The 27,188-nt window shown below is 45.6% G+C and overlaps 1 protein-coding gene across 2 annotated transcripts in view; it reads left to right on the plus strand.

Annotated features, from left to right (window-relative positions):
* The first annotated feature begins 4,078 nt into the window (after positions 1-4,078).
* Positions 4,079-27,188, plus strand: part of CREB5 (cAMP responsive element binding protein 5) — a 509,250-nt gene continuing 486,140 nt past the window's right edge. Inside the window, exon 1 of one of the 2 annotated variants that reach the window (XM_020993294.2) lies at positions 4,079-4,971. The gene's annotated coding sequence lies outside the window, so the exon portion shown is untranslated. The remainder of the gene's footprint in view (positions 4,972-27,188) is intronic. The other variant, XM_020993292.2, reaches the window with a different exon arrangement.

The raw sequence follows: 27,188 nt of genomic DNA on the forward strand, positions 1-27,188 counted from the left end.
CTCCCTGTAATTTCTACCCATTGATCCTACTTCTGCCCTCTGGGGCTAAGCAGGACAAGGCCAATTCCTCTTTCATATGACAGCCCTTCAAATACTTTAAGACAGCTGCCATGTCCCTGTAGAATCATCTCTTCTCCAGGCTAAACACCTGGAGATCACCCAGGCAATGATAACCATTGGGCATATGGACCAGAAAGTGCTTACCTCACTAATGGACATACAAACCCACTCCACGTGGAGAGAGCTATCCAGCACTTGGGGGTACCAGGGGGAAATCCTAGTTAACCTACAACTCCATCAAGAAATGACTTGTCTATGGTGAATCCTTAACAATCATCGTGAAAATATAACACCCAATTGTTTTGGAAATTAAGATAATGCCTCAAAGAAGAAAAATGTAGAGAACACCTTCCTTTGCTTCTTTGAAGAGGTGGAGACCCATTAGTATGGAGCAATACATATAAAGCCAGAGTTTTGGAATGTGTTGTTTAGTTTTGGGGAGTTTCTTCCTCTTTCTTTTGGCCTCCTCCCTTTTTTCGGAGACTGGCTCTCCCCATCTTCCACAGGCCAGAAGTACAGCGGTCACTCAGGGGCCTGATGCTGACTAGCATGGTAGTTTTGCCCCACTCCTGGAAGGGGGGGGTGTTTCACCATATTGGTGCCAGATTTTGTATGGGCACCCAATAAGCTTTAGCCCTACTGTATCTTGGAACTCCTAAGCTCAAACAATCCACTCACCTCAGCCTCCCCAGTAGGAAAGATTACAAGTTTGCACCACCATGGCTGTATTTTATGTTTTGTTTTAAGGAATGGCTCTTTGGGAAAGGCAGGGAGAAGGATAGAGTGGGAAATGTAGGTGATATAAAAAATACTTCGGAAAAAAGGAGAATAGTGATACATTAACTGTTGATTCCTGTCCTGGGCTTCTCAGGGTCACCTAAAAAGGGAAGAACTAAGGAGAACTTTTTGGGGAAAGGAAGAGAAGTGGGGAGGGGAGGAAGGGAGGGAATGAGAAAGGGAGGAGGAAAGGTGAGGAGAAGGAGGAAGGAGGGAGGAAAGAGGGAGAGAGAGAGAGAGACAGAGAGAGACAGAGACAGAGGTGCACTCTTGATCACTGAAAGGGAAGCAGCTGAGCACAGGTGACTCCAAAACATTTCTTTCATGTCTGCTCCTATGATTTCTGGTCAAGTCCCATGCTCCTACCCAGGCCAACTGAACTCTAACATCCCATCTTCTTCATTATAAGCTCTTCCCCATATAAAAGTCAGTTGATGGATATAATCCTCTCTTTTTCCTAGAAAGGAGTAAGTTTTGATTTAAGAGCTTTCTGCCTTATTCATAATATAACACTGTGTTTTCAGTCCAGTCTATGTGATTCCTTGGGGTCCTTTTCTTTTTTTTAGTTTCATTAATTTATTTTGATTTATCAATAATCACTTCCATATGCTTTTGAGTTTAAAATTTTTCTCCCCCTTCTTCCCAGCACCCTCCCTAAGATGGTACACAATCCAATATAGGTTATACATTTACGTTCCTATTAAACATATTTTCACATTAGTGGTGTTGTAAGTAAAAATTAAAACCAATAGGAGGAACCATCAGAAAGAGGAAACAAAACTCAACAGAAGAGAAAAAAAATAGCAATTCAACTTCCATAGTTCTTTCTTTGAATGTGGATAGAATTTTCCATCACGAGGCCTCTGGAGATGTCTTAGATTCTTGTGTTGCTGGGAAGGGTTAAGTTTATCAATATTAGTCATCGTACAACGTGGCTGTTATTATGTACAATGTTCTCTTGGTTCTGCTCATTTCACTCAGCATCAGACCGTACAAATCTTTCCAGGTTTTTCTAAAGTCAGCCTGTTCATCATTTCTTATAGCACAATAGTATTCCATTACATTCATATAACCACAACTTGTTCAGCCATTCCCCAATTGATGGGCATCCTCTCAATTTCCAGTTCTTTGCCACCACAAAAAGAGCTGCTAAGAATATTTTTGAACATGTAGGTCATTTTCCCATTTGTAGGATCTCTCTGGGATATAGCCCTAGAAGTGCCATTGCTGGGTCAAAGGGTATGCACATTTTTATGGCCCTTTTGGCATAGTTCCAAATTGTTCTCCAAAATGGGGGCCCCTTTTCTTGATTATGCCCTGCCTCCTTCTGTGATTTTAAATAGCTAGAAGGCAAGAAAGTGTTGGTTGTTAAGATTTAGGCAAAGGTAGCCCGAGCAACTGTCTCCTAACACCTCCCTCCAAATTGACACCAACTTATTAATTACTATTCTCTTGGGTCCAGTCATTCAACCATTTCCTGAATTTGCCTAATTCTGCTGTCAAATATAGAGTGTGTGTGTGGTAAGTGCGTGTGTGTGTGTGTGTGTGTGTTTGTGTGTGTGTAGGTATGTGTGTACCTACATATAGGGGGATGGCAGATGGTAGTGTAGGAGGTATGGCATACCTCTGCCTCTTCCCTCAGGATTTATCCACCCCTGCTTTTCTCCTTGCCCTCAACTCCAGTGAGAGTATTGCAGACCCTAGGCTAATATGATATGATGGGTAGAGCTCTGGACTGAGAATCAGGAAGACTCTATTCCAAATTCCATTTCTGACACTTAACTAGCTGTGTGACATCTGTAAAATGAAGGGCCTGGACCCACTGACTTTGAAGGACCCCTGCAGCTCTAAACCCGTGTGCTCCGCCCATACACGTGTGCCAGTCTCTGGTTTGTGCCCTATGCCGCTTATTCTTGCCCTGGCCCTTATTCTGTTCCAGCACTCCCACGTGTAACAAAATCATGTCCATTTTGTACTTGTATTTCCTATAGATGTATCTTATGTTTTGGGAATTATTACTTCAAACAAAATAATGAAGACACATTGAGAGCTTTTCAGTGGGGTCACCCCTAGGGGTGCAGGGCCTTAGACAAATTAAAGCATATACCACCCTCCCCACCCCCCACCCCCAGTCGTGTCCACTTGGACACTGCTGAAATAGAGTTAAATTGAGTATTAAGGGATGTCTTGAAGGAGCAGGGTGCCAAAGGGCAGACTAAGTGGTCTTTGTAGAGAGGGGTAGGAGGGAATCAGCTTTTGTCCTGGATATAGTGTGCATGCCGGTGTCTAGAGTTAATGCAGTGATCAAATAAGATAAACCAGTAGTCACTTCTTACCTCCTGTATCCCACTTTTCTCCCATCCCTTGTCACTGCTGAGTTGCCAACCCAAAGCACTGGGACCCAGGGAAACTGCCCCAATTCCCTGTCCCCTGCAGGGCTCTGCTTCTCACTCCCATCCTTTCCTTTTCGTTTGACTCTCCCTTCTCTGCTCCACGTTGAGGGATACCAGGGCTGGCTCTTGAGCTGAGAACTGCCCTGAGTGGAACTCTAGTTCTGTCTAAACCTGCTGTGTGTCTACCTCACACCTTCACTCGGTTGTACATGGGAAGGGTTTTTGCTTAAAAAGGCTTCTTTCCTGGTGCTTGAACCAGAACGTGAGAAGGGGAGGTGCAGAAGCTCTTCCTCTACCTCTCTTCTTAGACTTCAGGTGGCGTGGGAAGAGAGGAGATGAGAAAGTGAAGGACTGAGGACTAGGAACTTCTGCGAACGCTGACAGCTGATAGAAAATGGCTTCCTAAGTTCAAAATTGGAGAGAAAAGGTAAATGGCTCTCCTAGCCCCAAGTGAAACAGGAAGAAAATCCTTCCCTTTAAATGGGAGTCCAAAAGCTGCCCCCAGCCCAACAGCTGTGTAATTATGCAGGCAGAGGGCTCAAAAGCAATGCCTTTGCATGCACTTGTCCCTCTCAAGGCTGTTCTGGTCTGAAAGATGCTGAATAAAAGGTGAGCGTTACAGAAAGCCAGGAAGGCTGATGTCTGCAGAAGGGCACACAGCTTCTTCCCCAACCCGCAAACTCGCAGCCTCCCAACCCCCTAGCCCTCAAAGCGCTTCCTAGCCCCGAGGTTCAGATCACCAGGCGGGCAGTGAGCGAGCTAGCTCAGCCAGGGTCAGAGCCAAATTTAGCCCCTTGACTTCCCTGTAAGCCCCACCCCCGGTGCTAACTGCAGAAAAGAAATTGAGGTCAGTAATGCCTGACAAGCTGCGGCTGAAGATGAACAAGCACTTTTTTTTTTCGTCTCCTCAAGGCAGCCTCTCCCAGAGGAACGGGAGGTCCCATCAATCGCGTTTCTTCTCCCAGGGCTAGTTCCTTTACTTAAGGAGGTTCACTATCTCAGTGGGACGATGTCGGGACCCGGGGTGGGGAGCTAAGAGGCTTTCTGCGAAGAACAGTTTAGAACTAATCTGACCCTTGACTGGGCTCAAGAAGGTTTGGGTTCTTGGAAGGGCCAGGCCGCCAGCTTGCTTATAATCAGGTCATCGCTGTCACTGAAAGCAGCAGGACATCTGTCGGCTGGTAGTCCTGCAAGGGGGGGGGGTCTCCTCTCCCAGCCCTCACTCTGGACATCCCCATCCTGCAGTCAGAGCCGTCCCCCTCTCCCTCAGCCCCATTCATCCCTACTCTGCCCAACTGAAGCCTAGGAGGCGACGCCATCGCGAGCCCATCTCCTGGCCTCCCCCAGAGCCCTCTCTGAAATCATAAAGACTGTTTCCAAGCTGACTCACACCGCTAATGTCAGGGAGTCGCGTCACACTGCGCTGGGCCCTGCAAGCTGTTGCTTGCGCGGCTGGCGGCCGCGGCTTTCCGCCGGGTCCCGGGGTCCGCTCGGTAGCCCAGCTGCCTCCCTGGGAGGGGCGGGGTTTGGGCGGACCACGCCCCCTCCTTCTCTCTCTGCCTGTAGGCCTGCCTCTCTCCCTCCCCAGCGGACCGCAATGATTTAGAAGTTCAGGAATCCCACGTGACGTCACCAGGGGGGGTGATGTAATGCGCTCTAAATAGACTGTATTGTAATCTTCTCTCAGTCCAACGTGGTTCCTTCACCCAGGCTCCGCTCTTCCCTTCTCTACACTTGTTTGGTAAGTTCCTAAAAATACTGATCGGTCACTTTGGGGTCTTTTGCACTTCGATATTCTCGTGGCACTGGCCTCCCGGGCAAACCAAGACGCCTGCCTTGTTCGCACAGGCTCAGGGAGAGGAGTTGAGGGAGACAGAGCTCGGGCACGGCGCTGGGAAGATTTGTGTGTGCGTGTGTGTGTTCCTGGGGGTTATCTGTGTTTGTAAACAATGGGACGAGAATGGAGAAGCCTGGCCCCTGGAACCTTATTCTGTTTTCTTGTTGAATCCTGCTAAAGCCTCAGAGCAACCCAATTCACCCTGGCTCACTTCTTGCGCGCCTGGGAGATGGGGTCAGCGGCTGCGCTGAGATGCTGAGTGGGAAGGTGTATGTGCGTGTGTGTGTCTGGCTGGGTCTTGTGTGCGTGTGTGTCTCCCTGAATGACAGCGGGACAGTTAGGGATCGGGGCTGCTCTTGCCCCCAGAAGCCTGACAAATTGCGGGATCCCCCACCAATGCGGCTGCGGCTGCGAACGTGAACAAGGAGAGAGCCCCGAGTTTGGCAACTTCGCGCAGCGATCCCCAGGAATCAGCGCACGGAGAAACTTTTCCAATGCCGTAGTGTTGCTGCGGAGGCGGTGATGGGAGCGGATGGCGGAGAGAAGGAGGAGGAGGGAAGAGGGAAGGGGTTCTCACCTGAGGGCGGGCGGTCTGGTTACCGCGCGCAGAGTGCGAGCTCCCCTCGGTTGTCTCTTGCGGGCTACCAGAGTTGCTCCGGCGGCTGCGGCTGACACTCTGGGCGCCGGGCTTGTAGGTTTCACTCGCAAACATTATTGCAAAGAGTTTCCTGATCTGTTGCTTTCAGTTACTGCTTGGCAAGTTTGTTGTCAATTTGCAGGCCCGCACTAGAGACTCGGGGCCCGGCAAGCTTTCCTTCTTGTCCTTTCCTCTCTCCCACGGCGGTCTCACTTGAGGGCTCTAGCCTTCCCATCCCTTGCACAGTTGCCGGAGATGACAGTTCCCCGGCGGCAGAGTGGCAGCAGTCCGAGGCTTCCCAGCCAGGGTCCGCAGAAGCGCCGCTATATTGAATCACGCAAACTTGAACGATGTTTCTCAAAGGACTCCGAATCGGAGGGGAGCGGGGGAGAAGTTTTCTCGCGTTCTTCCTTTACCGTGGACCTCTACCCTGGGCTGGGGTTGGAAAGGCTGATGAATAACTGTCTCTCCCTCATCCTTTTCGACTTCCATCCTTGGGCTGCCCCCTAGGAAGCCTATTGTCTAGGGTTCCAGACCTGGTGTAGGCTTTCGTTGTTAGGTGTCTGCTTCTCTGGGTTTGGTTGTGTGTTGTGTTTTTCTACTCTTCCTCTCTCCATCCCTCCTTCTTTGACATGTGTCAGGGAATAAAGCCTGGATACTGGGCCATTACGTCATTCTGCAGACTAGTAAGTGTTGTTTGATTAACAGCCTCTGATACTCTAGGGTTCAGGGGATTTGAAATGCTGACAAAGCAACTCTCCTTTCTCCCCCCCCCCCCCATATCGCTGTAGTCGCCAGGTCCCTGAGCATCTCGTGTTAATATAGAACGCCCCCCCCCCCCCCCCCCCGCCACTATGATTCTACCCCTGCCTAAGGGCTGTCCCTGATGAGTGGGTAAGAGCTCTTCTGCTGTGTGTTGGGGGAATACACTACCTGCTCAGCTCACAATCTGCCCTTCTCCATTATTTAAGGAAGGCGGGAGTGAGCTTTCATCTCTAGGGCTTATTAAAATATTTAGCGCCCGGGAAAAGCAGCACACTCAGAAATCAGAAATCGTTTAGAAGAATGAATAGTGATAACACTGTGTCCCTGTTGTGATAGATATGTATATCTATCTATGTAGATATACATATATGAAATTATATATTGTATATGTCACATACATACATAATACACTCTTCTCTCTCCCCCACCCCCCAATACTTATTTGTAAAGAAAGCCTTTCCTGGGTCCATTTTCTGCAAGAGTTAGGCGTAGGAGGTGGGGGATGGGGGTATTGGTCGGTTCAGTTTTTAATTGGAAGGCTTCAGCATTAGACTATTTCAATCCCAAAGTAAAGGCCATTGAACCACCGGTACAATACCGTGAAAGTTGGAGGGTAGGCGACTGTATTAGGAGCGTACCCCTAGTCTTTCCTTTAGTTTTTTTTCCATTAAAAGAAAGTTTATCTCCCTTATGGAAATCTTTCAGAATTCTCTCTGGCCGTGGAGATAAAATACTACCTGTGAAACGTTCAAGGGATAAAAGAAAAAAGGATTTCCCCCCCCTTTTTTTTTCTTTTTGGTTTTGGAAGATGCGTGTCTGTGGCGCTGAAATAGTATTTAAAAAGGAGGGGAGATGAACGGAGCTGGGTGGGGGGATTTGGACTATGGCGGATTTGAAGTTGGTGAAAACTAAATAAAAGAAAATTTATATTCTGTGTTTGAAAATTCCTGGAAGCACACACATGCAACTCTGCTTTCTTTTTTTTTTTTCTTTTTTTTTGGGGGGGGGGGGCGTTCGTAGAGAAGGCATTTGTGTGAGCTTACATTCATTCAATCCATCCTCCAGTATATATTAAATACCTACTATGTGCCAGGCAAGTGCTAGGCGGTGGGGATACAAAGGAAAAAAGGGGAACACTTGGGGTCAGATTGCCAGTATTCACAAGTATAGGGGACTCTCTGTGCATATACATATGTAGATGTGTGCATGCACTGTGTATATAGACGAATCAGAAAGAAAATGTAAGTGCAAAGCCCTGGTCCTTAGACCCGAAGGAAAACTCTGAGTACGAAGCAGTGGAGGAAAGTGTGATTAATGATCACTGATTTAGCGATAAGTGATTAGTGGTTTATTCAAACTGTTACCTCTGACCAGAAGCACACATCAGAGGATTAACAGGCTCTTTAGATGAATGCTCATTAGTGGAAGGGGAAAGCAGAGATAATAGGCGGGCACACAGGGACAACTTTCGAAGAAAATCATTCCCCCAGTCTTTGGGAATAATAAGCTCTATTAGCAGACAGCCTCTTTAATTTAAAACTTGCTTTTATCTTGTAAATCAAAGTTAGGTGCAGAAGTTGCCCCGATGCTATTATAGCCTAAATTTTCCCAGATCCACGGGACATGGATTATCTCAGTAGCGATACTTGCGCCCCCCCATGTCCTCCCTCCCCCGCCTTTTCATTTAAATAAACAATGGACACGTTAAAGCCCCAGAGCCCTGACAGGCGTTTGCAGCAGACCCAGCGCCTAGAGGTGTTCCCCACTTTGCCAGGGCAGAGGGTGAAGCCTCGCCGACGGCTAACTAGGTGGCGCCCTGCTCTTTGGTGTGCTCCTCAGCCCTCCGGTCGGGCTCTGTACAAGTAGCTGCTTGCTAGGGGTCCTTCAACGCGTCTGACAAAGTGGATTCTGTGCTGGGCTGGAGGCTCCACAGCTCCACAACTTGTTAGTCACATTTTCCATGTCAGTTAAATCTGGGGAGTTAAAGACTACTGGAAAAATCCGTCTCATTGCTAGGAGAAACTGTCAGAGAGAAAGGTACCCACGCACAATCTGGGATTTGGCCCCGCCTGCCTGGAACAGCGGCAAGAGACCAGCTATCGCTTGCGCAGATTTTTATGTGAATTCAAGCTTCTCATGGTCCTCAGCCCAGAGAAAGAGGACTCCCCCACGATCGGTGGTTTTCCTCCCACTCCGTTGTTGGCGGAAAAAAAGAGACAAGTGTCTTAGAAAGAAAGGCTTCCTCTGGTGGCTTGAGGAAACCCTCCCCTGCTCACTTTATTCTCCACATAATGGTAAGGAAAACATTTCCTTCGGTATTTGGACTCTTGTGAAATGGGCTAATAAGACTTCGATGTCAGTTTCAGGTGAAATGGGCACAGTTTCTGGGACAGTTACCTGTAAGGCTGGTTTTTGCTTGGAGAGTGAAATGATGCTGCTTTAGGTAATTAATCGCCTGCTGCTTTTCATGTACTTTGTGTAGAAGGAGGTGTGTACGTGAGTGCTTGTGTGGGACTGCCTTAGAGCTTTGCTGCCTGCCTTTGAGCTCCGTGAGAAAACCCTTGCCCGAAGATCTCCGTGCAGCACTTGGGTGAACTTTTTGTTTAAGAAGAAGAAGGAAAAAAAAAAGATTTCCTTTAAAAAAAAAACCTGGAGGGCGGGCGGGTGGGCAGAGAGAAAATGTCCACCAAGTCCCAGTAGTATATTGAACTTTGTGCACGCCTTGAGGTAAGAGGGAGGCCAGTGATTTGGGGATCAGCGGGTCGGGTAAAAGGATGGCAGGTCTGTCTTTACCGTTTTAGAATTTATAAAGAAATCTCTCTTGCTCTTCCTAAGAAAAGAACATGTCCCTTTCAGCTTCTCCTAACAGCCTGTTGCATTCATTCCAGAGGAGTAATTCTGGACATTCCTGACTCTTCATAGTAGAACCTTTAATGGGAAGCTTCTAGGACCAGAGGGGAGTTTGCTTGCTAGCACCTTCTCCTTGAAGCAGCTTTTCAAGTTCCCATCTATTGAAAAGCCACCAGTTCTTAAATCGTTCCATGCCTGTTCTCTGATGAGTCCTCCAACGAATAGAACAAAAATGCTTTGCAAACTTTAAAATGCCATGTAAACGTCAACTGTTATGATTAATTTAGTTGTTATTAATAATAGCTTGGTAAAATAACTTCCTGGTAAAAACCAGCCTCCATGGCATAAATGCAGATTTTACCTGACCAGGCCTTTCTTGGAGCCTAGTCTACTAAAATCAGGAAGCCAGTCTGCTTTTGATTTCCGCAAATGGCCTTATGAAGTTGTGATGACTTTTGACCTAAGGCTAATTGGCTCAGGTTTTGTGACACTTTTCATGTACAGATTGTCTATTCTCCCAGTTTCCAGCCTTTTTCCCCTTTTTTTTCTTTTTAAACTGAAATAGTTTGTCAGCTATCCAGACCTGCAGAGTCAAATTCAATCAAGCATTGGCCTTCTCAGCCTCTTACTGTCCTCAGTCCATCCCTGGTTTCCTCAGCAGCATATCCAGGGCCCTCTCTTTCACTGAGTTTATGTCATCATCCCATAATATTTCTCCAGCAATTTAGTTATAGCTTCTATTAAACACAACATTTGATTTGAGACACACGTTGAATCTTGGTGGGTAAACAGACCCCAGAGTCTCCTGTGACGGGGAATGCTGGCTAGACCTGGCTTGTTCTCCTTTCTTCGAGACATTAGATTAAAAGTGTGGCCTTGGTGGGGGTGGAAGGGTGCTTTATTATTTTTGTCATCGATTTTGTTGTTGTTTTTCACTTTAATGTCACAAAATTAATGTGATCCTGGCCAGTGTCTCCTAGCTCTCTGCCCCTTTCTCTTCCTCCAAATTGGATTTCTCTATCAATTTAAGATCTTTTAAGAGGCTGCTTTCTTGGATGGAGATAGAACAATGATCTCAGTCAATTTATTATCTTGTCTGGTTTGACGACTAGCCACATTATGAGAATCTACGGATTCTTTCATAAGTTGGTAGTCAAAAATGCAAATTGAAAACTATTGCTCTGAATGATGTTTTGAGCAATAGAAGAACCAAGGTCAACTTATTGTTGTGGGTTGCTTTGCCTCAGACCTTCCAGTGCGTAAAAGACTCACTTGTGGATCTGGCAGACAGACAACAGTCACCAAGGATCATTTTTTTGTCTTGCTATTTGTACACAAAACACGTTCATCCATTTTTTTTTTTGGGTAGCAGGACCTGATGCGGGAACACTGGCACTTTGAAAATGACATCATGTGTAATGTTTTAACTGAAGAGTTATACCATTTTGTAATTATGAAAAAATGGGCAATTAACTTCTTTTTGGATCCCTTACTAGGCTATTGTTAGGAAGTCCAGATCATGAATTTAGCATATAGAGAGTGGAAGAGACTGCCTTGTAGGAGGTTTGAGATAGGCGTACGCAAATGCTGCTTTATAAACAACAAGAGATTTTCCAAGGATTTTGTTGAGGGCTGTAGGATTTTCAAAGTAAAACATCTGGAGCTTAGGACAATTTCCTGAGCTTGTAAGATGTTAGGCTTGGTTTTTATTTCTGTTGTCTTAAAAAAAAAAGCTCAGACAAACTGCACGAATTTTTTGATATTTTAGAAAATTATTCCTTTCCATATTTACTTGATTTTCACATTGTTAATTGCTAGCCTTGAATTAATGAGGGCTTAAAATCAACGAGTTTTTATTTTGCTTTGAAGTAATGGCAAAAGTTAGGAAGAATTCCTCTCCAGAATCAGGGTACCTGTTGTAGTAGGAAAGGGCCTGGGTTCAATTCCTAACTCTGTCCCTTGCTCTCTGTGGACCTTTTATCTTCTCTGGGCCTCAGTTATGTCCTTTTTACAATGAGGGCATGGAATGAGATGACTTCTAGGGTGCTACTGTAAGGTGCCAAATCTACGCGTGAAAAGGGAGTAGATAATCTGGTCAAATCTCCCTATTTTCCAGATGAGGAGCCTGAGTCCCAGACAGGTAGGGTGTTTTCCCCAAGTTGACTTCAAATCGCAATGTGAGGATTTGAATCCAGGTGCCCTCTGCTCCCAAACCAAGTTTTCTTCTCCTAGACCAGAAGCATAACAAGATGGCACACACTTGCATGTCAGCAGAATCAGAATATCACTGCTGGAAGGAACCCTTAGAGATGACCTCAGCCCACCTCTTCATTTGACAGAGGAGGAAACTGAGGCCCAGAGAAGTTGACCACCTGGCTTAAGGCCACACAGCTGGTTAGCAGCAGAGCCCAGGTCAGACTCAGGTCACCAGCTTTAAAGTATTTGCTCCTCGCCACAAATAAAACCAATTCCTTACTGGGGTTTCATGTACTTTTCAAATCTCTTGGCTTTTGAATGTTAAAAGACAGTACTTAGAAAGTAATTTAAATTCTTTCTTCTCCCCTTGAGCTGTAAGGGCCACTTCTATTTGTTTCTGTATGACTCTTATTTTCAAAGTCGGCCTTCTCATTTGGCTGTATCTTAAAGTCCGTCTTGTCCCTTGTATCTCCTGTACGTGTGTATGGGTCTGTATGTGTGAGATGAAGGTAGTAATAACTCACATTTACATTGTGCTTTGGCTCATGACATTTCTCTCTCGACATTGCTGGCAGATAAGGCATTGCCTGGTATCATCAACCCCATTTTACAAATGAGGAAACTGAAGCTCATCAAATGTGTTGTTAGGTGGCACAGTGGAGAGAGTGCCTGGCCTGGAGCTGGGAAGATTTGTTTTCCTGAGTTCAAATGTGGCCTCAACACTTAGTAGCTTTGTGGCCCTGGGCAAGTCTCTTCTCTCTGTTTGCCTCAGTTTCCTCATCTGTAAAATAAGCTAGAGGAGGAAATGGCTAAAACCACTCCTGTATCTTTGCCAAGAAAACCCCAGATGGGGTCACAGAGAGTAGGACAGGACTGAAAAAAATCTGAACTGAAACTAGCAAGTGTGGCTCTGGGACTTGAACCCAGACCTTCCGACCCCAGCTGCAGCTGCCTGTTTGGTTATACTACACTAATTACGTGCTCTAAAATTTGGCTGAGGATTTGCCAGGGATAACGGAGTTTCTAAGCTGGGGGACTGATCTTCTTTTCCTTCCAAAGGGAGGACTGGGAGAAATTATTTCATTAGTGATTTTACAAAAGAAAAAGTCATCTTTCTTCTTCTTGACCATAGTGGGGATGGCCTCCCCTCAAAATGATGGACTGTCAGCCCAGCTGGCTCCCCCCTCCCCGTCCCCACTTCTGGCTTGGCCTCTAGGACTTATTTAGAAGAGTCTGGAAGTCCGTTTGACTAATGTGGGAAATGAATGGGGCTTGGAGGTTCCAGGATTCCACACCAGAACATTCCCTACTTTGAGACCTGCCTGGCAAGCATTTATACATCCCAGTTAATTAAAAGTCCTTCACCCAGGAGGCTCCAAAGTGCAATAAATGGGCTGGAGGCTGAAGTTCAGACTGGCCAGTGTCTGGAACAGGCTACTCTCAATGCAACAACCATGTAGCCAAGAGTCCTTAGACTAGGCTTGCCCTCACATCCTTTCTCAAAAAGTTTTGCTGTCTTGAGGCCCAGGCCTGTTTTCATTTTTCACTTTCCAACCCACCAAAATTTGTGCCATTTCAGTTTTTGAAGTATCTGTGGTAACCTGGTTGTGGACTTTCCTTCCACCATGCTGCTCCAAGACATAGATGGTCACCGTGTACTAAAGGCTCATAGATGCAGAGCTAGCAGGGCCCTCAGGCTTTCCAAGCCCTTAATTTCACAGATGAGGAAACTGAGGCTCAGAGAGGTCAAGTGATTTACTCAAAATCACTGAAGTAGTAAATGGAAGAGCTGGGATTCAAAACCAGGTCTTCTAACTAAAACCAGAGCACTCTTTCTGTTGTGTTCCATGGTCTCTAATCTTCTCATCTCCCAGTGATTAAACGTGATAAATCTTAAGAGACTGATCAAATCCCAGCTCAGCCACTTATTATCTGGGTGAGGTTGGGCAAGGCCTTTGGCTAGGCTGGTCCTTGGATGTCTCCGGTCCACTGTGGAAGCCTTTTCAGCTGGGGAGGAGTAGGGTTTGGGCTCTGCTGCAGCAGTAAGGTATAGCTGGTAGTTTGCCTTCCTAAGCAATCTATAGCACTGGATTGAGTCTAATGTACACAGTCGCAGTTACCCAGGAGCTCCCTCCTCTTAGAACAAAACAAAACCAGTTTCCATCTGAAGTCTTTGAGAGATATAAAGTTTCTGCTGAATTCCCATTCAGTTTCCTAGTGAAGATTTCGTTAAATGACTAATCAAGAAGAAATTTGGATGTTGTATATGTGTGGTTCAGACCTTTGGATTTGTATTCAGAAAGAACCGGGCTCTAGTTCTGCCTCAGATGCTTATGAGCTGTGTGGCCTTGAGGAAGCCCCTTTCCTCTCTCACATCCCTTATCTTTGCATGCAGTAGGCTTAATAAATGCTTCATTCATTCATCTGTAAAAAGAACAGTTGAACCCCTGAATCAATCAATGAATCAATATCAATCAATGTTTATTAAGCACCTACTATGTGTGCTTTAAGTTTTAAATCTGATTCATAATGATTTTATATTTCCCTTTTCTATCACCTTATTAATCCTCAAGACAACATTTTACCTATTTAAATAGTGGGGCCATGTATGGAGAAAATGTCTGGATGTTAGGAAAAAACTTACCCCTTGATTGTGCCTCAGTTTCTCCATCTGTTGAATAAAGTAGTTTGCCTAGATGACCACTAAGGTTCCCTCTAGTTCTAAATGCCTGATTCTATCTAGGTCCTATACTCTATGGTGTAATCCATAGCTCACGGGGCACTAGGCACTGATTCGGAAGTCCAGTCTCACTAGGACACTCAGTTGTGAATAGGAACAGCCAGGGCGGCCCTCGTGACATGACAAGAGGGTCCAGGGTCATAGTGATTCCTTGAAACAAAACAAACCCCCCCCCCCCAGTTCTCCACAAGGAAGCTCATAACCTGAAAGAAGATCAGCAGCACACGCAGCCTCTGCTTGGACATCAGCTGCTGATGAGACTCCCACACTGACGCCCAGTGTGGTAATAGTAGAATGGGTCAGGGTTGGAGCGGTGCCCTCCAAAATGGCTTTCAAGTTCACCATGTCCTTTCCTTCTATTTTCTTAATACTAACATTTCCCTGGATCTGCTTTTTAAAACACCCACTCCAACTGCTCAGTGTTCCCCAGTAGTCTGGTGGAAATGACTCGCCAGCCTAGATGTGACAGTGAAGGAAACCAGTGTAGACACCTGGATCCCAAAGAGAGCCTTCCTGAAGCCGGAGAGTGGTCTTGATAGGGCCCTTACTTAAGTGACTTAAACTAGTACAACAGTGTGGTAGAAAGGGAGTCCAGAGACCTTGGTCCCAGGTGTGGGCCCTCCATCTACCACCAACAAACTGTCCGACTGCAGAGAAATTACTTAAATGCTTGTGGCTCAGTTTCCTCATGTGAGAATGAAGGTGGGGTTGGAGGCAGATCATATCTAGAGTTCCCTCCTGCTCTAAGATTCTAGGATTCCACTCCAAAATGGGGATGGAACACACATACACTTTCTCTGTCTCTGTCTCTCCCTTTCCCCCTCTCTCCTCTCTCTGTCTCTTTCTTCTCTCCCTCTCTGCCTTTCTTCTTTCTGTCTCTCTGTTTCTGTTTCTCTCCTCTCTGTCTCTTTCTGTCTCTATGTCTCTGTTTTCTCTGTTTCTCTCCCCTTGTGTCCGCTCCCTCTCTCTCCTCTCTCTGTTTCTCTCTTCTCTCCTTCTTTCTCTGTCTCTCTCTTCTTTCTGTCTGTCTCTCTGTCTCTATTTCTCTCTTCTGTCTGTCTCTCTCCTCTGTCTCTCTATTTCTCTCTTTTCTCTTCTCTGTCTCTCTCTCTCCTTCTCCTCTCTCGTTTCTGTCTGTTTCTCTTCTCTGTTTCTTCTCTCTGTTTCTTCTCTCTCTCTCTCTCTCTGTGTCTTTCTCTGTCTCTGTCTCTGTCTCTCTCCCCTTCTCCCCCTCTCCCTCTCTCTCTCTCTGTTTCTCTCCCTCTTTCTCTGTCTCTTTCTCCCTCCCTCTCTCTTTCTGTTTCTCTCTCTCTCCCTCCCTCTCTCTTTGTTTCTCTCTTTCTCAAGGGAGGCACAAGTATAAAGGTTCTAGAGAGAACATTCAAAGACCGAAACTAAATGTGCACGGAATCAAGCAATGTCAATGTTCAAAGCCCAGAGAACCTTAAGATTCAGCTTGCTTCAACCCAACAAGCATTTGTCGAGCACCCACCATGTGCAGGGCATTGAGGACACAGAGACCAACCCCCACGATCCCTGCCAGCCAGGTGCTTCCGATCTGTGGGATTCTGTGAGGAGGGAGAGCTGGCAGGCTTCAGGCATGAGGGATGGGCAGGCTCTACAGAATCATAGAGGTGGGAGATGGGCGGTCCTAAAGGCTGCTCCTGACTCTCATGCCCCATTCAGGGGCTGATAAAAATGTGCTCTCTCTCTGCTCAAATCAGTTCAGGTCAGCTATTGGCAAGACGCACATGGCAGCTGGAAGCTGATCCAGGCTTACAAAGGAAACAATTTAAGGAAGGATTCATTGTTTCATTGGGGTTGGTTTTTGCTGTGTGTTTCCTTGGGCCACTGTAAAGAGGATTTGATTTACATACAGCGTTGATTGTGGTGGGAAAAGAGCTGGAATTAGAGCTCACGGACCTGGGATTGATGCTTGGCACCCATGGGACCTTGTCACTTGAAGCCTCTTCTTCCCTGTGGGGCTCAGTTTCTGTACCTACAAATTAAGAGTGGCAGAGCAGAAGCCCCCTGGGGCTCCATCCAGCTCCCATCTGTGACGCTGTGGCCTGTGTTACCTTGGACAAGTCACATCCCCTCTGTGGGCTGCACTCTCCTTTATGATATGAGGAGCTCTAACTTGTTTGGTCCCTAAGGTATCGATCTTCAAGGTCTAAAATCATGATCTTTATCTATGGCTGCATTTGCTTCCTTTCCCTGTCTCAATGGGAAGCTAGGTTCATGTGCTGTATTCTTGAAAAGATGACATTAGCCAATCTGTTTCCCAGTGCTTGATGAGATTTGCCTAGCTGCTGGCTAGCTCAAGGATGAACATGAAAGACGAGGCTTTTCAAACCTTTTGGTGGCTGTTTTGTAGAACAAACAAGCCGTACTGTTTGTCACAAGTGAGGAAAGACTTTGCTAATAGCCCCTTGTGACTTCATGTCGTGAATGACTCTGCATTCCGGCACTGATGAGTCACTTTTCCCTGACCCTCTCCATGGTTGCGCATCCATCCATTACCCAACCCAATATGTGCATCTGGCCTTTGGCTTCTGTAATGAGGTCTGAGAGGTTTGCTTCAGGCACAGTATCCCTGGATCCTCACTAGCATATAGGGAAACTTCTCAAATGAGCTAATATTTGTAAAACATTCAGCACAGTTCCCGGCACATAGTAGGTGTTCTATAAATGCTAGTTATTGTCGTCATCATCATCATCATCTCTTCAGTGTCTAGCATTGAAGCGAAATCATAGAAACTTAAGAAAAGCTCATTGATTCATTGGTTGGTGATTGACTATTGATTGGTAGGTGATTCCCATTTTACGAATAGTAAAAGTGAGGAATTGAAAATCCAATTATGCAAATTTTCATGGAACATCTGACATCAGGTAGCTTGTAATATGAAAGAGGAGAGATGTGAACAAATAACTCTAATCTAGAGTGGGTCAGGTAGGGAGGGCAAAAGAGCGTGGGTTTGAGCTGGAATGGGTTTTAGAGGCTATCTAGCTAGTCTGACTCCTTCATTTTATGGATGAGGAAATTGAGGTCTAAAGAGTTGGCATGACATATCTCAGACCACGCAGATAGAAAGTGGCTGAGCTGGGATTTGAACTCAGTTCCTAGTCCCATTCTTCTTCCATGGCACCATGCTGAAGATGAAGCATTCCAGGTGGAGGGAATAAAAAGCTCAATCCATTTTCAGGGAATGCTAAGCAGTCCGGTTTGGCTAGGAAAATGTTAGAAAAAAATGGAAAAATGGTCTGTAAGGCTCAAAAAAATATTGGAGACAGATTGTAGTGGGCCTTAGATGCCAGGGTAATGAAATTGGATTTCATTCTTTAGGTAATGTGGAGTCATTGAAAGTCTTTGAGCAGAGAAATGACCCCATCAGAATTGTGCCTTAGGAGGCTCATTCTTAACTGATTTGGATTAAATGAATGGCCCAAGTAGGCAGAAAGCCCAGATTGCTGATGCTTTGTGCTGTAGGCACTGATGTCTTGGGCCTTTTGCATATACTAAATTTTTGTCCTTTCTGTTCACAGACAAAGTTCTTCCTGCCAATGATTACCGAAGGGGTGGGGGATGGGAAAGCCCCAGCACAGAATTTGACCCCTACTAGTATTTATACCTATGGTATTCCATGCACTTCTTTATTGCTCTGTGGCCCCATCACATGTGGGCTTCTGAACTGCTACAGGATAGAAAATAGAATTGGGGGGCAGCTAGGTGGCGCCATAATGCACAGAGTGCCAGGCCTGAAGCTGGGAATACTTCTCTTCCTGAGTTCAAATCTGGCTTTAGATGCTTACTAGCTGTATGACCCTGGGCAAGTCACCTAACCCTGTCTGCCTCAGTTTCTTTATCTGTAAAATGAGCTGGAGAAGGAGATGGCAAACCACTCCAGTATCTTTGCCAAGAAAACCCCAAATGGAGTCATGGAGAGTTGGACACGACTGAAATGACTACGCAAAAAAGATAAGGAATGATAGCACTTACCTACTGAGACTGCTGTGAGGATCAAATGAGATACTAATTGCAAAGTGCGTAGCACATAGTAGGTGCTACACAAATGTTAGCTATTTTTATTATGTCTGTAGGCTCCTTGAGAGCAGGGACCGTTTTTTCTTCCTTTATATCCACAGCATTTTGCCCAGTGCTTGTCACATAGTTGATATTTAATAAGAGCTTGCTGACCAACTAATAGGACTTCTGAGAAGTGCTGACTGGGAGGGGCAGTAATTTCATGTTTTTGCCAAATGTTTTTTTAATGATGGATTTGACAAATATCAGCAACCGTGAACATTTCCATGTATGAAAGCAAAAAGAAAAAGGATTGTATGTGAAACCTTGAACCTCCGCTAAGCTTTTTTTTTTTTAAAGAATATATTAAATTTGCCATGGTAGTCTCCATATTGCCCTGCTTCTCTGCCCCCTTATGAACTTACTTCTGTTCTCTTCTGTATTTTAAAAATATTTCCTTGATATTATTCTCCTTCCTCTTCTCTCTCTCTCTCTCTCTCTCTCTCTCTCTCTCTCTCTCTCTCTCTCTCTCTCTCCATCTTTACCTCTGTGACTATCTCCCTAGTTCCTCTCATTCCCATAAAAGGCTTCCCTTGTAACAAGTAAGTACAGTCAAGCAAAACTGTTTTCTACCTTGGTCATACCTAAAAATGTATGTCTCATTCTGCACCAAAAGCCCACCACCTTTCTACCGAGAAATTGAAGATAATCCCTTTTCAGCACTATGAGAATGTTAGAGACACCCCCCTTTCAGCCAGGAGAGTGCAAGCTCCTTGGATACAGTAACTCTCTAGATCTGGGGTTCATAGCCCTGTGCCTTATGGCTCTTCATCAGGGCTAGTTGAGTAGAGTTGGATTGGACGTTGAGGGACTCCTTTCCAGACCGCCAGAGAGCAGGGTGAGGAATAATTCTTTGCCAACAGTACACAAAGGAACAGATAGAAGTTAAAACCCTCTCTCCCTTCCAGAAATCAGAGGAAAGGGCTTTTATCTAGGGTATGCAAAGAGAAGGCAGACTATTGACCATGGTATCCAGACACCCATACGCATGGCTGTGTAGCCCGCTTTCTGCCAAGAGATCATTTTGTTGTCTGTATATCTAAGTGTTGCCCTCCTACAAAATCAATGGGTCCTAAGCTTTTCAATTGTTTTTCTACCTCTTATGAATTTGGGTTTTATAGAACCATAGAATGTTCAAGAGGAAGCCTGTCATGTAAATAGTACCAAGCACAGGGTCAGGAGAACCTGGGTCCCAACCTATCTCTGACCCTTATTTACCGTGTGATTATAGTCTCATCTTCCTTGTCCATAAATATTTTGTAAAGATTGGCTTAATAACCTCTGCATTACCTACCTCATGGAGTTCATAGAGTCATAGTTGGAATGCTAAAGGAAGGCAAGAAGCATTTATGCAGCGCCTACTGTGTACCAGCCACTTGCCCAGAGCTTTACAAATATGATCTCTTCCTGGGAGGGAGGTGCTGTTATCATCTTCATTTTGTTGTAGTTCAGTTATGTCAGTCATATCTCATTCTTTGTGACCCCGTTTGGGCTTTCCTTGGCAAAGATTCTGGAGTGGTTCGCCATTTCCTCCTCCAGCTCCTTTTATAGATGAAGAAACTGCAACCACAGTCTGACTCCAACATGGTTTTTCTTTTTTTGAGCCTTACTTCCCACTTTTCCATTTTTTCTAACATTTTCTTAGCCAAACTGGGCTGTTTATCATTCCCTGAAAGTGGATTATCAGGTCTTCCTGACTCCAGCACTCTATCTACTGTGATTTAGTTATAACAGTGATTTAGCACCTACTATGTGCCTACTATCAGCACTGTGCTAAGAGCTTTACAGATATCATCTCATTTGATCCTCACAACAATCCTGAGAGGTAGATGCTACTATTATCCCCATTTTGTAGATAAGGAAAGTAACTTTTCTAGAGTCACACACCTAGTAGGTGTCTCAAGCTGGATTTGAACTCAGGTGTTTCTGACTCCAGGCCCAGCTCTCTGTGTACTATGGTGCCCTTAGCTGCCTCTAGAATTTAGTTCTTCTGATATAGCTAGGTGGCACAGTGGATAGAGCACTGGCCCTGGATTCAGGAGAACCTGAGTTCAAATCCAACCTCAGACACTTAACATTTACTAGCCGCGTGACCCTGGACTTAACTGTATTGCCTAGCCAAAAAAAAAAAAGTTAGTTCTTTCTGACATGCAGAACTCTCTACCACTACAGCACCAAGCTGCCTCTCTTTTTAAGGTAGGTATAATACACCAGCATATTTTTTTCTTAGCTAAGATTTAAAAAATGAAAGTCACATTTCACATACCATACGAGCCCATGTTACCGACTCTTCTTGGTGGGGAGTTGAGCAGCTGCCATTCTGGTGGTTGAGTAGAGTTGATGCCATCCAAGATGGCGGGGTCCCAACAGCACTGTTTTGGCAGAGGGAAACAGCTTGTCATCTGGAATTGTTGTGTTTGATGCTAAATATCTACGCTAATCTTCAAGCCATTCCAAACACAGACAAACAGTGGCATTTGCCAAGTTGGGAGAGACCATGTGGGCAGAGCCACACAGTTGTTCTTCCACATGCCTCTGACATTTTGAAAAGAATAAGAGAGAGAGAAAAATGCCTTAGAATTACCTGGCATTACCCCCTTTGCAGGGAACTTTCTCAATATACAGCATAACTGCATTTTTTCTTTCAATGAAAATATTCATTTGTATACAGGTCTCCAAATGGAAACATAGAAAGGTAAATTGTTGTATTGTTCTGAAAATGGGTCGAACTCTTAAAATGTAGCCTTTGAAAGGAAAACAGGGTGTGTGTGTCTAATACACACACACACACACACACACACACACACACACACACACACACACACACATATATATATATATATATATATATAAAATATGCCTGTATATATATTATCTGTATATAGTGAACCACAACATTGGTTATGAGCTGCATTCACAACATGTGGGGAAGGGAGAATGTGGTTTACATTTGGACCAATATGGATTTATGGATTGCTATGGCCAAAAAGAAATCAGGAGTAAAGGATTTTATCAAGAAATTATGAGACAAGAAGAGATGACAGGCTTGTCACAATGGCTTGAGCTAGAGATGACAAGTGGTCAGTGGCCAGAGTGCTTCCATGGTACCTGGATGATGTTGGGGACATTGAGAAAGGACTCCAACATGTTGGGTGCACTCAATGGTCTCTACAACTCCCTTTGCTCTAAATCTATTATTCTCTGATTCCTGTTGCAAACTTTTAGGACAACCTAGATGAGAGATATATGGGATGGGCGGGCATGGAATAGGCTGCCATCAGTATCATGGAAGGGGATCACCCAAGTTGAGGAGGTCAACAATCCATTTGAATATTTTGTGGATTCTAAGACAGCTTTTATTTCAGAATTTGCCTGCACATCATTGCTGATCACAGGATTAGAGCTATAGGGATAGAAGGTATCTTAGAAGTCATCCAGTCATTTATAAATGAGGAAACTGAGGCTCTTTGGGTCACCTGTGATTTGGATTCTTGGGAGATGGAGGTGTTCCATTATTTTAGCTGTCCAGGATCCCTGAGAGATTATGTGTTTAAAAGATGGATCTTGACGTCAGGGTGCAGCCTGAGATCTTTGAGAATACAATGCAATTTCCCAAGGGCAATACAGCTCTCTTCTTTGATCTCAGTCATACTTTATCTGAAGAGCCTGTCTGAGAAGCTACATGTGCTGATAGGCTGACTCAGCATGTCATCCAGCCCCCTGCAGGTCGCTTGGTTGTTTTTGTGACTCTGGACCTGCTATTTTACAGATATAGAGAATTTTCAGTGTGGACACTCCCTAAAGGAGGCAGATTGGGACTCTTCTGTATCAGAAGATCTGAGCTCAATCACTGGCTTTAATCCTTGCTGGGCGACTTCTTGGACCAGCCTGGGTTTCCTCAAAGGTAAAATGAGGATAACAAAATTTGCCAAACTTAACAGGGTGCTTGAAAGGAAAGTGTTTTGTAATCTAATTGTGAACTATTTGATGTTGGAAGTAGGCTCAGCGATGAGTGTATACCTCAGTAGGCATCTCCTATGTGCCAGGTGTGGCCCTAGGCAGGTCAGTTATTAGAGATCCAGGTATTCTCTTATGTAGTGCTAACTCATCAGCTTGGTAAAGGGAGCTTCCTCACTGAGAGTTTCTTCTGCTAATGAAATCACAAGTATGATCTCTCTTGCCCACCTCCCCCAAATATGCCAGGCATTGTGCCAAGGGGCAGGGAAACAGGAATGAAGCCAGAACAAGCCCTGTTCTTGAAGAACTTACATTTGATGTGGGAATGACAGACACACAGATAAATACAGAACATATGCAAAGTGGGTTTGGTGCGTATGTGTGTGTCAGTGGTAGTGATCAGGGGGAGCACCAAAAACCGGAGGGCAAAAATCATAAAAATCCCCTGGCAAGAGGAGGTGCCTGAGATGAGCCTGGGAAGGCCCCTCTGTACAAATGTCTGGCAATGACTGGTCATCATCGTGGAAAGAGAAAGGAAGGCTCAGAGGTGGTGAGGAGACATGGAGTATGGGGTGTGTTGTGATTCAGGGGATGGGGGTGGGGAGGAGCTGGTAAGATGAAGGATGTGAAAGGTCTGGTGAGGAAAAGCATGCCTTAGGTGGCACAGAAGATACTGGATATGTGAAGGAGCCATGACTGTGCCAGCTTAGGGACTTCCCTTTGTGAGAACTCATGCCACCAACACTGATCTCAGTCTCTCTAGCATCTGTGACTTCCAGTACTCCTTGTTGGGAGTTGTTTGAGGTACACAGAGTTGAGGAGGGGAGGGAGACCAGAGACGAGGGACACTGCAGGGGATCAGTCACAAACTTCATGCATCTTACAGTTGTGTCTGGCTAAAGGCCCCTGAGGCATCAGGCCATTCCTAGGATTGAATAATAAACTCACTAATGTCAGAGGCTGCACCCCTGTTGTCCAGTCAGATACGTGAGAAAGGCATCTGTCAAGTTTGCGGTCTTTCATCTCATAGAAGTGTCAACGTTATATTTGGCCCAGCTTGGACACCTTGATCAGGCACTTCTGGATCCCAGACCTTCTCCCTGTGGCTGTTGCTGAAGCTGTAACCCATCCCCTCAAAGTTTTCAGCTGGTGAATCAGTCAGTACACCCTCGTGACCTGAAGTGGGGGGAGGCTGCTGTCCTTTCGGCAGGTGCTGTCAAGTCCTGATTAGGTAACTTGAGGAGTCCTGGCAGGTGACATTTCCCTACATTGTCTCTCATTTCTCATTTTCTTTTGTTCATATTGAGCTCCATGAGACAACAAGAGAAAGATCTGGCTGCAGCAGGGCATGTTTCTACTGACTTCATCTGTGGGAGCTCTCCTGACTGTGACACAGATCTCCCCATCTCTACAGTTTGGGGGTCTGGTCTCTCAGAGCTGCTGTGGCCAAGCCAGTGAGGAGCCTCTGCAGACCTACTAAGATTTTGGCCTCTAGTTCATTGCTTTCTATGATAAAACAAAGTTAGTATCTATTTTGGAAAAAAAAAACAAGTTAATGTTTAAAGAGATACAATACTAACAATTCATTGGGTCATTTTTTTTTGAGGCAGTTGAGGCTAGGTGACTTACCCAGGGTCATGCAGTTAATAAAGTGTCTGATCACATTTGAACTCAGGTCCTCCTGACTCACTGCACTACCTAGCTGTCCTGGGTTTTAGAGCTGGAAGGGATCTAACAGAAGGAGTTCCCTTCATTTTCTAAATGAGGAAATCTCTCTCTCTCTCTCTCTCTCTCTCTCTCTCTCTCTCTCTCTCTCTCTCTCTCTCTCTCTCTCTCTCCCCCCCCTCCTCCTCCCTCCTTCCCTCTCGCTTTCTTACTGTTTCATCTCACTACCTCATCTCTCTATGTACATACACACACACACACACACACACACACACACACACACACACACACACACACCCCTCCCTCTTTCATTTTAAAGCTGCAGCACATACCCCAAACCCATATGATAGTTGACATTCCTGCAGCTTTCATCTTAGGACCTGGCAGTTTTATGTGCAAACAGAATGTCTTCATTGAAAGAAAAACAGAATAGAAGGCGATCTTTTGCCCCAGCCCCCTCCTGAGCAGAGACTTGGGTGTGATTCCAGATGGCTGATCTATAATTTGGGTTTTTCACTCAGCGTGGCAAACAGAGCTCCTTGGCATCTCAGAGAGCCCCAGTGAGCTGGGAAGCCCCCACTCCCTAGTGTGGTATTTGAAGCCTGTCAAGATAAGACTCTAAGCTAGCTTTGCAGCCTTAGGAGATCGGAGTTCAAATTAGGGCTCTGCCATTTACTGTCTTTGTGACCCTGCACAAGTAATTCCACCTCTATGGGCCTCAGTTTCCTTGCCTACCAAAGGAGGAAGTTGGACGAGGTGGAATCTCCTTCTGGCTTCCCTTCCAAGTCTAGCCTTCTGATCCAGTGACCTTGAGCCTTCTCTAAACGAACTCTTGGTTAGAGACATGGCTGATGGCTAGTTCTTCTTCATCCTGCCTGAGCCTCCCTGCTGTTGTGCCCTTCTCTGCCTAAGTGTCCCCTCCCACCCTTATCTGTGAGAATCTGCTGTTTTTAAGGTCAACGTGCAACGCCGCTTTGTTCCACCGAAGCCTTTCCTAGGTCAGTGATCATGGAGTGTTAGAGCCGGGGAGGAAACAGGCCCAGAGAGGACAAGGGACTTAAGGAGGCAATATGATATAAATGTGGCCGCTAGGTGGCGCCATAGTGCATAGAGCGCTGGGCCTGGAGTCAGGAAGATTCATCTTCATGAGTTCAAATCCGGCCTCAGACATTTACTAGCTGAGTGACTCTCAGCAAGTGATGTCACCTGTTTGCCTCAGTTTACTCATCTGTAAAATGGGGATAATAATAACATTCACTTCCCAGGGTTGCTGTAAGGCTCAAATGGGAATAATAATTGAAAAGTGCTTAACACAGTGCCTGGAATAAAATAGGCACTAGATAAATGTTAGTTGTAATTATGAGATTTGTCTGGACTGCTGCCTTTGCTTGGGATTGGGTGCATGTTTGTGGGGTCGGGGAAGCATGGAGTCATAAGTGGAGTGGCCGCCCACCAGACACCGGCACCAGCGGAAGGAGGAAGCTTGGAGCTTCTTCCTGCTTCTTAATCACAGCCCCGCCTTTTTGTCTGTTTGCTCATCAGCCCTGCTTTGGAATGTCCGCGGACCCCCATCTCCCACGGTTCTTTGACAGAGTGACCTTTGACAAGGCTGATTACTTGCCACTTAACCACATTTCACAGGGTGAGAGAGGCCAAGGCAGCCCAGGAGGGGGTCATTGTGTGGGGCGTAGGGAACCCTGGGATTGTTGGCTTCTCTCTTCTGGCCGCCTTCAGAGCAGCTACTCTCTGGGGTGAGATTCGTCTTGGGAGATGAGAGGAAGAGACGGATTTGTTCAGGCTCCCGAGTTCTCCGCCGACCTTGTCTCTTGGCTGGGTAGAACAGGATGGTCAGCACATGGTCAACTAGGAAACACATCAAACTCTTCTTTAGATCCAGCTGGCCTGATCCGAGGCCCCAGGGGATGACTCCAGAGCATACCTGTGGCCCCGATGCATCTTGGGGGATCGTTGATGGGGTGGTCCAGGGGCCATTCTCGATCTCCTCCTGACCCCATGTGGATCTTTGGGCAGATCCCTCCTCCTTGTAGGCATCTTCAGTGACAGGGTGAGACCAGATGGCCCCTTTCAGCTGTAAGTCTGTTATTCTCTGCTGTTTACCAAGTGTAGGACTGTGGGCAAGTCACTTCTCACTCTGGGTCTCAGCTTGGTCATCTATAGTTACGGGGGAGGGGGCAGTGTTTGACTCCATTCCCTCCAAGTTCCCTTTGGGCTCTGTATTGATGAGCCTCTGGGATTCCTCAGCTGGAGGAGCTGGACAGGTCCCTGCCCCTCTGTGATCCTCACCTTCAAAATGAGACTTTGGGGGATCGTCCATGACCTCGAAGGTGGGAGGAGGGGCTAGGCTGGTAGCAGGAACTCCTGGGGGGGGAGGGGAGGAGAAAATAACCTCCTCCCAATGGGGCGAAGCATCTTTCCTGCAGCCTAGATTCTTAGAGAGTCGTTTAGAATAGAATTCTTAACCTTTCTTGTGTCCTGGCCCCCTCTGACAGTCTGCTGAATCCTCAGAATAATGGTTTTAAATGTGTAAAATCCATAGCAATACAAAGGAAACCACTTATGCAAGCTTAAAACTGCTGTAAGACTTTTGGGACATCCAGTACTGAAATACACACACACACACACACACACACATACATACATATAGTTATCTCTTCCATATTGTGGGGAGTTGGGGTACAGCACTTCCACAATCTGGAAAATCCCTGTAAATTTTTTTGACCCTCCCTTCGTACCGGAGAAGTCTGAAATTTTTCTTTTTATTTTATGGGGTATTTACAATTCCTTATTGTCCAATTTGGGTTAAATATTTTTCTGTGTTATCTGCTGGCCTTTGAATGTCCTCTGCAGCTTCTGCAAAACTCCCCCCAAAATTCTCATTTAATTTCTTATGCTGATGGCAAAGATACTGTAACAGTTTGTTATTTCCTTCTCTAGCTCATTTTGCAGATGAAGAAACTGAGGCAAACAGGGTGAAGTGACCTACCCATGGTCACACAGCTAGTATGTGACTAAGGCTGGATTTGAACTCAGGTCTTCCTACTCTAGGCCCAGCACTGTATTGTGCCACCTAAAATATGTATGTATGCATGATTCATGTATATGTGTATGTGCATATGATAATCTATAATATGTGTATGTGTGTGTCATATACATATGTGTGTATATTAAACACATATGCATATAGGTACGCCTATATGTATACATCT

Source organism: Phascolarctos cinereus, unplaced genomic scaffold (assembly GCF_003287225.1).
Source record: "Phascolarctos cinereus isolate Bilbo 61053 unplaced genomic scaffold, phaCin_HiC Scaffold_1;HRSCAF=81, whole genome shotgun sequence".
NCBI classification, from domain to species: Eukaryota; Metazoa; Chordata; class Mammalia; order Diprotodontia; family Phascolarctidae; genus Phascolarctos; species Phascolarctos cinereus.